This window comes from Rissa tridactyla, chromosome 3, assembly GCF_028500815.1.
Source record: "Rissa tridactyla isolate bRisTri1 chromosome 3, bRisTri1.patW.cur.20221130, whole genome shotgun sequence".
Classification (NCBI taxonomy): domain Eukaryota; kingdom Metazoa; phylum Chordata; class Aves; order Charadriiformes; family Laridae; genus Rissa; species Rissa tridactyla.
The window spans coordinates 14,750,110-14,763,065 of NC_071468.1; positions in this window are offsets into that span (position 1 = coordinate 14,750,110).

Sequence of the window (12,956 nt, forward strand, 5' to 3'; positions counted from 1 at the left end):
GGCCTGCACTGAGAAGTGTAAAGATGCCCTTTCGCCCAGTGACCTGCTGGGATGCAGGTCCCAAGGCTGCAGGCGAAGTTCAATAGCAAAGGCAGTGCCAGCCCCCGTAATTGGGCATGCTGATAGTACTTTTCCTGGATTACCTTTGCACCCATGTGACTGAGCTTTCCCAACAAAGCATGTGAGCCATTAAGGAGCTGAGGCCTCATTTAAAAAAAAAAAAAACCAACCACACAACAGCGCTTGTGGCGGGTAGCTGGTGTCTCCAGCACAATTACCTGATAAGCGTAAGGCTTTGGAAAAATCCAGCATGGAAAGGGTTAGGAGCTCAGTTGCGTAATTCCTTTAATAAGTTGTTTTGTCATAAGCCATATCATAAACAGGCAGGAGCAGGGGCAGGAGGACAGGGAGGAGGAAGAGGAGGAGGAGGATGGAAGGCTGCTCATAGCTTCTGCTGGCTGAGGAGGCTGTAGTTCATTTGCTGGGTGGTGACTAATGTCATTATCTATTTTTTCCCCCCTTGAAGTGGTAATGTTTCATCTGCAGTTTGGCCTCTTTATCCTTTGTTCAAAACATGCCTGTTCACCTTTTCCTTCATGCCCTCCATTGCCTCCTTCCCTTGAGATGGGAGGGACGTACAGGGCAGCTCCGGGGCTCCTCGAGGGTGAAGATGTGCAGCCCCATGTGGTGGGCTGGGGGCAAGGGGAGCTATCCTTTAGGGAGGAAAAAGAGCAGTTTATGGCCCCATCCCTGGAAATGTTCAAGACCAGGCTGGATGGGGCTTTGAGCAACCTGGTCTAGTTGAAGGTGTCCCTGCCCATGGCAGGGGGGTTGGAACTAGATGATCTGTAAGGTCCCTTCCACCCCAAACCATTCTGTGATTCTATGACTCTGTAAGTTTTGGATCCTGGGTTTGTATCCTCTCCAGCAGAGCTGGCAGCATGTGCTGCAAGGACCTTCGCCTCTCCTGCTCCACTGCCACCAAAATTTCCCCAGCCCGCAAGAAGATGTGTCAAGAGAGGCCAACATTGCATTGCAACGAGGGTTTGGGTTTTTTATCATGTAACCTCCTGTGAAAACAACACCCGTTGGATGGACTGGCTTTTCGCTGGCCCAGGCTTCCAGGAAACACAGCAGCAGGGACCCCGTGCCTCCCCAGCTCACAGGGCAGAGGACGGCTGATGACCGGAGCCGCTAATTGCTGTGAGGATCTGAAGAGACAGGCAATTAGTCACTTGTGCCATGGCCAAGCCCCATCGTAGGGGTAAGCTGGTGTCCCAGTGTGCTTGGTTTAGTTCCCCTGGGCCTGGCTTTCCACTGCACCAAGGCTTTTTTTAGAGCATGCGTATTTTCCATCCTATGGTGGGGATGGTGCCTGCTTATTAGTGTCACTGTCAGCCCAAGAGGGAGAGATGCGCTCAGGCACGGATACCAGCAGGAGGGCTGGAGATGCCTTGTCTGCGCTCCTGTTTTCCAACAAAGTCCTAGGAGAGCAAGGGACAGGGGGAGGGCAGCATCGCCCGGCGGCGGCTGCACACGCAGAGACATGCCCGTGTGTGTAGGAGCATCTCCGCCTCTTGTGTTTGCGCACACACGTGTCTGCACACGCGTATGTGCGGATGTTCAGCCAGCTCGTTGTGAGACAAGGGTTCACCCATGGTACACGTTGCTGGGAAGGTATATGAGCACGTGCGTTAGGGGTCACTGGGTCTTCCTGGTGCTCCTCAGGGTGTACTGGAGCAAGGCAGACCTGGTTTCTCTTGCGGAAAAAAAATCCAACCAGCTTGAACGACATAAGAAATGCCTGGAAACATAGAGCTGAGACACAGTTAAGCATAAAAAAAAATATAATAGGAGCTTTCTGGTGATGATACCATGGGGCCTGGGTTGTTTTAGAGTGGCAGGTCAGTGCCATGAGATGGGCAAGGAGGGAGAGAAGGGGGCCCCTCTCCCAGCTTGTGCCTACTTTTCCCCTTTTGGTCAAAAAACTCCCATTTATATTTTACATCTGAACACTTTTCTCCCAGCCACCACCCCAAGCTTTGCGCATTTTGCTCTTCTCTTTGAGGGGGTCATGGTGGGGCTTGAATTGTGAGCCTGGATGCAACAGTTCAAATTCAGCCTCAGGGATGCAGATGACACCGAGGGAACCACTGCTCCTCCTGCTTCTGGAGGGATAATTAATCCCTGGAGGTGGATGCTGACTGCTGTTTTGGGGAACCAGCTAACAAGTTTAGGGACTAGAGCATTAAGAACCAGCTATTAGAGGTGGTTGGGGGTGCAGAAAGAGAGGAAGACTTCAATTTAAATGAGCATTTGAAGCATGGGGCTGGAGCAGCTGTGCTTGTGAGAAGGAAATGGAGGGGGGATCTAATTTTTAAATAAACACCATCTCACCTCTGTCTCGTGCCAGCTGCCCCACAACTCCCCAGTAACAGTCTCCTTACCATGATGCAGAAGGAAAAAAAAAAATAAAAAGAGAATGGGGAAATTCTTGAGATTCTTTCCAATGGAAAAAATGTCTCCACTTATCACTCAGTGTCAACAGTGGCAGACACCTGTGTTTAAACACCCAACAGCAAGTGGCAAGCCAAAAGGTAACCTAAAGCCTCTGCTTCCACCTCCCTGTGTGCACGCAAGCAGAACAATGGACTGGACACCTCTCCATGAGCCCGGTGGTGCCATGGCCAGTGTCTAAAAGCCATGTGAAGGCGAGCTCAGAGGTGGCAAAGCTGGCAGCATCCCACGGTCAGGAAGTGCCTGCAGCCTGGCTGCCGGTATGAGGCGTTATCATGCGTTCCTTAATTAGACTGTCACCTACTTATCCCTCCCTCCTCCTTGTCCTCCCTCAAACTCTTGCTTCATCACGTGCACGGGTAAGCTGTGGCGCTCGCTATTTTCCCAGCTGGCTTGCCTGCGTGGGAAGCTCAGGAAGGAGGATGAAGGATGTGGCAAAATGTGGTGGGCAAGCACTGGGAAACCTAGCAGCGCTTCCTCCAGTTTGGGGATGCCTGGAGTCTATACTCTGGGGTGAAGTGATGCTCCGTGATTGGTGGGGTTATTTGTTCTTGTGGTGCCACAGCATGGCCCCTCATGCTGGCACACCTGATCCACGTGCTGCCCATCTTTGCCAGCCAGGAGTGCGAGACAGTTCATGTACTTGCTGCATGGGGATTTCTTGGTCAACCCATCAAAGCTCCTGCTCTTTCCACAGCCCTGTCCATCACTCTCACTGCTAACCATTACCCCTGAAGCAGAGGTGAGGGCCTACATAGACTTTCCCCCATTCCCTTCCCACCTTCTCTCAAGTTCTTGTCCATGAAAAATACTAAAGTTTTGAGGAAGATGACCTCCAAATGTTACAGCAGCCTTGTGTTTTCCAGGTCCTATGCAATGCTAAGGTGATGCTAGGAAGCCACTACCACATGACAGTCAGGTCAGGGGAACACCTACTTCCCATCCCTCAGCCCTCACCCATTTCCTGTGTGATCTTGAGCAATTAATTCTTAATTAATGCTTAATTTCATCTTGATTCCTACGTGCGAAGAACGGAAATAATACTGAAGCCCATCCGTAGAGTGTGCAGAAATACCCTCCATGTGAACACATAGATATGGTCAATGATTAGTTCACATAGAATGGCCTGAAATGGAAGGGACCTTTAAAGACCATCTAGTGCAACCCCCCCTGCAATGAATATACTTCACCAGACACCACTGAACACATAACCATTGTGTTCGCTTCATTATTTCTATTGCTGCTGCTTTTCTTTTGGCTTGGTTAGTAATAATGCTACTGAGATGTTTTCTAAATAGCTTTTAAACAACCAAAAAATCTGCTCTCAATAGGAGTTAAGTTATCATGCTAGGAAGATGCATCTTGGTTAAGGTCCATGCATCCCACAGTATCTGAGCCACCAGAATGGAAACGTTGGCTCACACCTTCTTTCAAGACCTGGTTCATCCTGGTTGATGCTCGTTACCTGAAGTGCTTGGATTTGGTGTGGAGTCACTCTCAGCACCTCTTACAGCAACACAGGTGCTCCAGAGGAGGATGCATAAATTTGGTGTGTTAAAGTGCTCTCTAAAAGGAGAGGTCCTTTCCCAGCACAGGCTTAACTCTTTAAAATGGGACTCTTCTGGTCCAGGCCCACCATGCAGCTGAAAGAGGAGCCCCATTTTTTTATTGCTAATTGAGTTGAAAACAGTGAGAGTTTTAGCTGGCATTGCTGTATCGTTTGGAGAAGTGATTTTTTTCTCATGTTACCCAACGTTTTTCCCCAAATCAATCCACTAAAGCAGTGTCCGCTAAGCGCTGCGTAATTCAGCGTCATTTGGTGCCTGTAATGCTACAATTACTCTTCAAGGCTCATTTACTTCAAGGTCTTCAGGCTGTAAAGTTACGGCAGCGTGGTTTAGTTGATTTTCAGGAATGTCTAGTCTCTGGCAGGGGCTGGAGAAGGAAGGAACCGAAAAGAAATGCATGCAAATTCAATGACATAGCAGGAACTTTAGAGGCATTTCAACACAGTGATACCCACAGGCAAAGAAATCATAATTGTTCAGGGGAAATAGGGCCTTGCCAACTCCTACGATTTTATCAGGAGTCTTGTAATTTCCAGAGTGTCCTTAAAAGCCCAGCTGCTGGAGTCATCCCATTGTCAAGGAACCTCAGCTTCTTTTTAAGTGAAAAGGAATATTTCCAGCCCCCCCCCCTTTTTTTTTCTTTTCTTTTCCAGAGAAAACTGAGAGAAAGTAAAGCATGCCGAAGGGTCAGAACTGGAAGGAAAAAAGAACCCAGGTTATATTAAAAACAAGCAGAAAACCAACACAAAAATGCATGATCAAAACCATGCTCACTCAGGGTTTTTTTTTAAAAAACTCAATGCCAAAACCAAACCTGTTGCTATTTTTATCTGGACACCCAGTTTGCAGACACTTGTGCTTGAGAGGCCCAGCCTTGTGCCCTTGCCTCCCAAAGGAGCAGGCAGCCTTTGGTGGCTCCAGATGGAGCAGGAGGAGATGCTGAGGCTCCACTCTTGCTCTCTTTCTTTCTCTTCTCCGCATTTTCACCCGTGACTTGTAGTTCTCCCGCTCTTGGGCGTGTTGTCAGCCCTAAAAGTGTATGTGCCCTGACACAAATGCTTGTTACTTTGCTACCGGCCATGTCAATTACTTGTATATCGTCTTTGGGCAATACCTGCTTAGGTATTCCCCACTGTCAGGCACAGCAGGCTCTTACAGTGTAGATGATGGTGGCATCCAATGTGGCTCGCTGTCCTGCATCCTTTCCACCTCTAAGTGTGGTGGCTTAGTCCAGCTAGCATTTCTCTGCTCCCTGAAGGCACTGCCCTCCTCTGTGTTTCCATCCAAGCTCACCTCCACAGGGATGTCTCTGCACACATGCTGCACGTGTCCCCAGCCTCTGCTTCCACCTAGCCATCCACCCAGCTTTACCCATCATGAACATCCTCCCATGTTCATGGAGGACTCATGGAGGAGTGGGATCTGCTCCCCTGGCAGTCCGGCACCCAAGGTGAGAAAATGTGGTATGGCTGGTGGAGGGCGTTACCTACACCAGAGCTGGTGAAAATTTGGTGAGACTTGAGGAGAGTTAACCTTCATGGGGAGGCTGTGGCTGGCGTGGACAGTTTTTTGACAGCTAAAGTAGTGGTATGGAAAGTTTGCTGTTCTTTTCCCTCTGTCATGGCTGCGAAGTTAACACCATGGTAAGCATAGGGGAAGGTGGAGGGATTGTAGCTCCCCAGTGTTGTGGGAACGAGATCAGGGGAGGGAATTGAAAACCAGCAGCAAAGACATGGTTACGCTTGCAGGGTAGCTGGGCCCGTAATTATGTGAGTAATCTTCCTGAGGGGGCTTGTGCAGATACAAGTGATGAGTAAGTACCGCAGGGTCATGTTTGCAAGAGGAGCATAGGCTCGAGGGCCAGCCAAAGCCTGCACATGGACATGGAGGAGAGGCAAGGGAAGGAGAGAGGCAGGTGAGCAGCAGGCTGAGGCGAGGAGAGGACTCTGACTTGACCAGAGGACATTACCCGCCTTTCCTAGGAGGGTCGTTTTAAAGACCTCAGGTAGGATGGGGTGGGATGCCTGAATAGAAGGTGAAGAGTTTATCCCTTTTTTTTAAGCAATGCACCTTTCCATTCAGAAAATGGCACTGGACTTTTTTGTTAGAGGCTGTCATCAGTCTTTACAGCACCTTTCAGTAGTGCCATGAGCGTGTCCCCTCGTTCCTCAGAGCAGTTGCTCGAGCAAGGCTGGGAAAACTTCACATTTTTAGAAGCTTCACTCAGTACTGGATCAGCACCCAAAGCTTACAGTACTTATTTTGAGCACGTTTGGACTTAATTGAGCCTCTTGGTTCCTGGAGGCAAAAAATAAGCTTTGTCACAGTATTTGTTCTGCTTCCACCAGGCTCGTGGTGATGCAAGCACAATGCTGCTTTCCTCCAGCCCTTGGAAACAGCTCTTTGGCTAACCAAGAAGTCTCCCCATGCATGGAAGCTTTACTCTTTTCCCAGCGAGCTCTGTCTGTCCCAGAGCAGGTACATATATGGTGCACTCTCCGTAGCTTTGCTGTTGGTCTGAAGTACAAAGCCCAGACTTCCAGAATGGATTGCACTCTTTTTGCACGTGGAAGTATGAAGTGTTGCAGTTCTGCCGGCCGCTTAGGGAGCTGTACCGGTTGCGATGTGAGGAGCTGTTCAGCATGAAAGCAAGGTACTGCAGCCCGGGCCCTTTTCTGCACTACCTTTGTGCCAGCGGCTCCGCAGACAAGGAGGGCTGTGCGGGAAGGACTCCTGCGCCCTTTGTGCAGCGCTGAGCTGTGGTCCCCTTTGCTCTTCATATTTCAGTGAAGTCTCTCTCTCTCTATGTCTCACTGCCTGCATGGTTCTGCCAAAGGTTTGGATTCATAATGCTGCCAAAATGTCTTGATGAAATCAAAGAGCGAAAATATTTCTGTTTCTGAAAGGACGCACGTTGCTGCTGACAAGGATTGAACTCTTTTTTTCCATAGACAAAACCCCAAATGTCTGTTCTGGCTCTAAGCAGATATTAGCTGCAGCCTAAGGAAAACAGCAACAAATCAGGAAAGCTGAGTTTCCTGCTGAAAGCCCAGTGTTTGTCTGTCCGGTAACTGAGTGCTAATTCCAGGAATAAAACAGCTGCTATCCTTGCACACAGGCAGTTGTCTTGGAATTTAAAGAGGAAATGAAATGAGGAAAGGAAACAAAAAAAATAATATTAAAACATCGTGTATAAAAACATGCCAAAGCAATAGAGAAGCAGAAGTTCTCATTCAGTGAAGCGTTACATGGTTGCTTGATACATCAGAAAATACTGCAGGTGAAATTCCGGGTCTTCTGAAGCTGTCAAAATTGTCAAAATTTGGAGGCTGGATCTTTCTCACAGACCCAGCTGTGCACGTGTACCTCATTTTGCCTGAGATGCTTACTCTGCTTTCGTGCCCTTCATGGGAGAGCCTGAGTCCCGACCCATGGGAAAACGGTGCCCAAGATGCAGCCAGCACTAAGTCAAGGCAGCCCTGCAAGTACAAATTCAGGGAGACTTCAAAATCTGGGAAAAAGTGGTCAGCCAGACAGTTCCCACTACTGACTGAGTTGAAACAAGGTTTTACTTATGTGTGAACTTGCACAACTCCCATTGCTTTATCATCGTAGTGTTTCATCATCTTTATTGCATTCATTCATGTGCAGCCCTAGGAGATGCAGGTCTCTCCTGGCACAGGTGAAGAATGTAATCAGAGAGATTTACTGACGCCCCGTAGCCCGGCTGGTCTTGCCTATAAAAGGCCTTTGTCTTCAGCTGTGGCTTAGTACTGATGCAAGATGTTTTTCTGGTGCATCTCTCTTCTCTTTCTGCCCCTTCTTCCTGTCAAGACCAAAATGGTTTCCTCTGTTTTTAGTGGGGATGCTATGCAACACTGAAGACCAACATCCAGAGGTAACCCCCCAAAATGGCTTTTATTCATGCTGTGCTGCTTCTTGCTGAGGACTCCTGCGTGCGTGGGAGTTGCTCCTAGCTTCCCTTTGCCACGTCCGCTTTACCCTCCTGTCCTGTATTCCCCTCTCCTCCGCAAAATCCCTCTGTGAGATTCCTGTTTTCTTCTCTCTCCTGACCTCTGCTTTGCTGCGCATCCCCACTGATGTGCGTGGCCTGGGTAGGGTAGGCTGAAGGGGTCTGCTGTCTCCTCCTGGGGCACCTTGGGGCCCTGTTGGCATGCCCTCCCTTTGCAGGAGCCTCCTCGCCTTGCCCGTACAGAAGGCACCGGGCTTCTTTGTGGCATGAGGTTGATCTGTGTGCATCAAAAAAACCCCATAGTGACTCTGGAAAGGGAGTGCTTTGGACCAGCTGAGAAGCTGACATCCCTCAATAGGCTTTAGAGCTCCTGTCATTTGGCCTACAAGGACCTTTGGAGTGCATTTGCATCTTCTAGTTTGCCAGAGGAAAAAACCTTCCCCTGTTGTCTGCCTTTTTTGCTGTCAGAAGATGCCTGGGGAGGGAGAGGCTGCGCTCCCAACTGTATGCCCCTCTCTGTGCTGCTCCTGTGGCAGGAGGTGCGAAATCACAGACTCCACCGTGCCTTTTGCTTTGCCTCCCTGCAAAATGCCACTGCTGGCAGGGAGCCATGGCTGGGGCAGCCTGCTGGGATGCTCTGCTCTCTTTTCCTCTCTCCCCGGCAGCCTCCTGACTGCAGGGGAACAATGGGATGACGTGACCGGAGCCCTGTAAATACTAATTCCCCTTTGAAGCTGTGGCACCAAACAGGAAGCGCAAACAGCCCCAGAATAGAAATTCAGTCCTTGCTTTGCTCCTCAGCAGAGGCTGCTCCCAAATAATGCCGCCTGCCAGACCCCTCCTCGCGTGGCCGAGCCACTCTGCCCCTCATTGTGTTCCCCAGGCCCGGTGCTTTGGTTGGACCATGCTCACGAGGAGGTCATCTCCTACCTGGGACTGGCAGGCACATGGTTTTTGGGACATACCCTGCCCTGGCAGAGCTGGGGCTGGCAAGTGATGTTTCCTACAGGGATGGAGATACGTTGGGAGGGTGGTAGGAGCCTTGGGAAGCTGAGCCAGGAGTTCACATTGGTTTTGAGGACAGAGCACGGAGGGGAGGCTGTGCTGCGCCTGCTGGTGTTAGCCCTGCTCTGAGGTGGGCTGCTTGTTACCAGAATTACAAGCACCACATTGGCCTGCCAATAGCCTGCCCTCTCAACACTCATTTTCCCTTTTGCACTGAACAGTGGGGCATTAGCACGTGAACTTGCAGTTGCCACTGGGCTGTTGTTCCCTCTGTAACGTGTTTACTGGGACATCTGTTGAAATCAATAGATCGTTAGGAAGTACCCTGTAAGGGGTGAAGTGTTGATCCAAGTGAGGATGCACCCCAGATGGAGGGTTTGGATGTGTCAACTGGATTGCGGATCCTTTGCTAAAGCAAAACTTTCGTGCCTGCTCCCTTCAAACTGCCCTGAACGTTCAGAACAATCCCTTTGCATCCTTTACTCGTCCTTCATATGTGGTATATTTGCAGTTCCTGTGGGTGGCCATGCTGCATTTAAATGAGGCTTCGGTCATCATGACCTGCTGCTCCTCATCCTGTGGTCCAGCAGTGATGTGACAGTGCTGGATTTTGGATGTCAGAAGATTAATTGGGGCTGAGCACATGCTGGTCAGTTGGGCAGAAACAATGCTGCATGGGTCAGTGGTGATGAGCAGGTGCAGAAGGGCTGTGGTGCAGCGTAGTATTGCATGTGGACTCAAGGACTGCCACAGCCTTTTCAGGAAAATCCTTTTGTCCCCCAGGCTCTGCCTGGCTTTCTGTGAAATGAGGATAATAGATCTCTCTCTATTCAACTGAGCTTCAGAGAGCAGGCGTGGTCTCCTCGTCTTTGTGTAGCAATAAAGTCCCTTATACTGGAAATGAGGCTTTGCCTGCAGCACTGGCCTCTGGTATAAAGGCAGGAGCCACGTCGTAGCCAGAGCTAAATCTGTGGTGTTGACTTCAGTAGAAAGTGTTTGGGCTGGGAAGGGTTTCACAAGAGATACTCGCAAGAAATGGTCACAAGAAAGGTGTCCCAGTGCATGTGGATGAGTTTCCCTTCTGGGTGAAGAGGGATACGACGATGCTTTCCTGAGGGACGTAGGTTGGCTTCCTAGCTCAGGGACCCATCAGACTGCAAAGTTTCCCCCCAGACTGATGCACAGCTGCGCTCTGGGCATGCGGATGGACTATGGAGTTGTAGGTATGTCCTCCCCTGCCAACCTGGCTACCTGGCAGGTCCTGCCTCTACCCATCTTGAGTCTCTGTACCAGTATATATATTGCTTCAGGCTTTTCTGGGTTAGGAGAAGAGTTCAGAGGGCCAGAGCCAGGCAAATATGTTCCTCCCTTTTTGCCATTGACATGTTTTAGCACAGTTTTATCTGGTATTACCTAGAGTTAGCCCTGAGCAGCTAAATGGAAGTTAAAATGGGGAAATCCACATAGAAGAAGAACACTAGGTTTGGTAAACCCCCATCTGGCTTCTTGGGTGGCTTCTGGCAGCCCTTTAAAGACCAGTTTGCAGGGGCTTTCTCTGAAAATGGGGACATTCTGACCTGTGTTGGTTACAAAGGGCCCAGCTTTGCTTCACTTCCCTGACTGTCTTCTATGCTTCCGTCTGGTTTGCATTGCTGTTCTTTAACCTTGGCCTTGCCACCTCCTGCTTCCTCTCCAGAAAGTGTAGTAGTGATGACAACGTGCGTCTTTCATCTGGAAAGCATGCTGGTACCTATTGATGAAAACATCCATAAGATACTACTGTACTGCTGGCAGGGGAAGGATTTTCTACCTTGGTGCTCAGGATCTGCCAGCCTTCCCTTGCATATGTAGGTAGTCAGGAAAGCCACCAAGCTTGCAAAGTTTCAAGATGGGAGCAACGCTTCCTGATATTTCCAATAATCATTTCTAATAACTTATTTAATCAATTTATTTAATCAATTTTCATCAATCTCTAATCATTATTTTAACTAGGGGAGAAGGGATCGAGCTTGTTACTTGTGTGAGACTGAAGGTGCATCTAGTTTTCAGCAAGGGGTTTGTAGGATAGCGGCCCTCTGGGAGTCAGGCTGAGATAAAAGAACACATCGCTGCATCCTCCTGTGGCTGTGCCTGAAGTTTCCAAGTTACAACACCACTTATTCTCAGCTTCTTGCCCACAGTGCTACTGATAATGCATGTTTCCAGCTTCCATCGTGCATGAGGTTAAACATGACATCTCCTGAAACACTGACTGTCGCCTTCCCTGTACCTTCAAGGTGACGGGCTACGGGCAGATCTGCTGAAGGGGAAAGAAAAAACACTTGAAGACAGGGAAATGTGTTTTCACACTCTGTTTCCAAGCTAGAGACTGGAGGAGAAAAAGAGCGGAGACCGAGCTTCTGTGCAGCACAGTGATCCGTCAAGAGCAGTGGCAGCTGGGAACTGCATGGCTCAGGAGGCTGGGTAATGGGCTATGAAAGTCCTTCGCCTCTGGGTTCACAGTGTTCATCCAGGCACTGGCCAGCAGTGAGGGAGTATTGTTGCTCTGGCAGAGCTGCTCGGTGCTTTCTGTGAAAATAAAAGGACTTGCTGCTCCTCTGACCAGCCCTATTCCTGCTGTGGCTCCTAGCAAGTGTCCAGGAGCCAGTTTTGACAAGACTGTTGTTGACCCATTGGAATTACGGGGAGAAATGTCTCCAATTAGACCAGATGATACTGGTGCGCGCTTGTGACTTAAGCACACAAATGCCTTCTCGTCTTTGTTTGGTGCCAGAAGAGAAAATGTGTGTGCTCAAAGCACAAGAACTGAAGAGATGGGCTGGATATCAAAAAGCAGTAACTGGATGAGCTGGCAAGACACGAAGTGAATGGGAGTGTGTTCACATAAGCAGATCGAACCTTGTCAGTGGTAGCTGGGAGCCTGGAGAATCGTCCAAGATTACAACCAGGTCCCTGACGGTCCCTTCCTGGGAAAAGCATGACTTCACATGTTGATGGAAACCACTACATACGCTTGTTATCTGTACCTTATCAAAATGTTGCCGTTCTAGATCCTGGAGAAATTTACACCCAAGATTGAGAACTCGTTAGCTGACGTTCAGAAAGGGAGTGGTATAAAAATCACTTGCTATTCAGGAGAGCACTGGGGGGTGCTGGGAAGGTGGCATATGCTTTTGGTGACTTTGCAGGTCACCAGTGACAAGGCGTAAATCCGTAAACCTCCCTGGGTAAGGCTGCAGTCGGCTGGAGGTGATGAAAATGCTAAAAGGTTGGTGCAAAGTGTGACTGCCTCAGCAGCTGTAGGCAAGGAGCGAAATAATTGGCTTGACCTCGGGAGAGGTGTCAGACAGGCTTGTGCTTGAATGCCAGCTTGTTTCGAGAGACGTGGGGGGGGGGGGGAAATGGTTCAAAAGAACCACTCATGGAAAATCTACAGGAGGGTGCTCTGTAGCCCTCAGAGGATGGGACAGTAGTTAACTGCATGCTTCGCTGGTGAGACTGGCCCAAACGGACCTTTGCAGGAAGACTGATGAAAATTTTTGGGCAAGAGGTTCAGGAAGAAGACACATTAGATCTAGAGAGCTAATGTGGAAAGGCAGATAGTGGTAATATGCAGCTTGGCAAATATATTCCTATGTGGATCTTGAGAGACTGCAACGCTTTACCCCTCCATGTGTTTTAGGCACCTTGGCAATGCGGTGACAAGGAACTTCAAGCATTGCCTCAAAATCTGGTGTCAAGCTGGGCGTGTGACCCTGCTCTAGCTAAACTCGCCAGGTCTTGGAATAGGTCACCATGCTACAATGTAGTGTGCAATTAAACTGGCGGTGCCCGATTCAGGATCCTTGTACTGCGTGCGAGACAGGCGTAGAGGAAACCTGGCATTCAGAAGC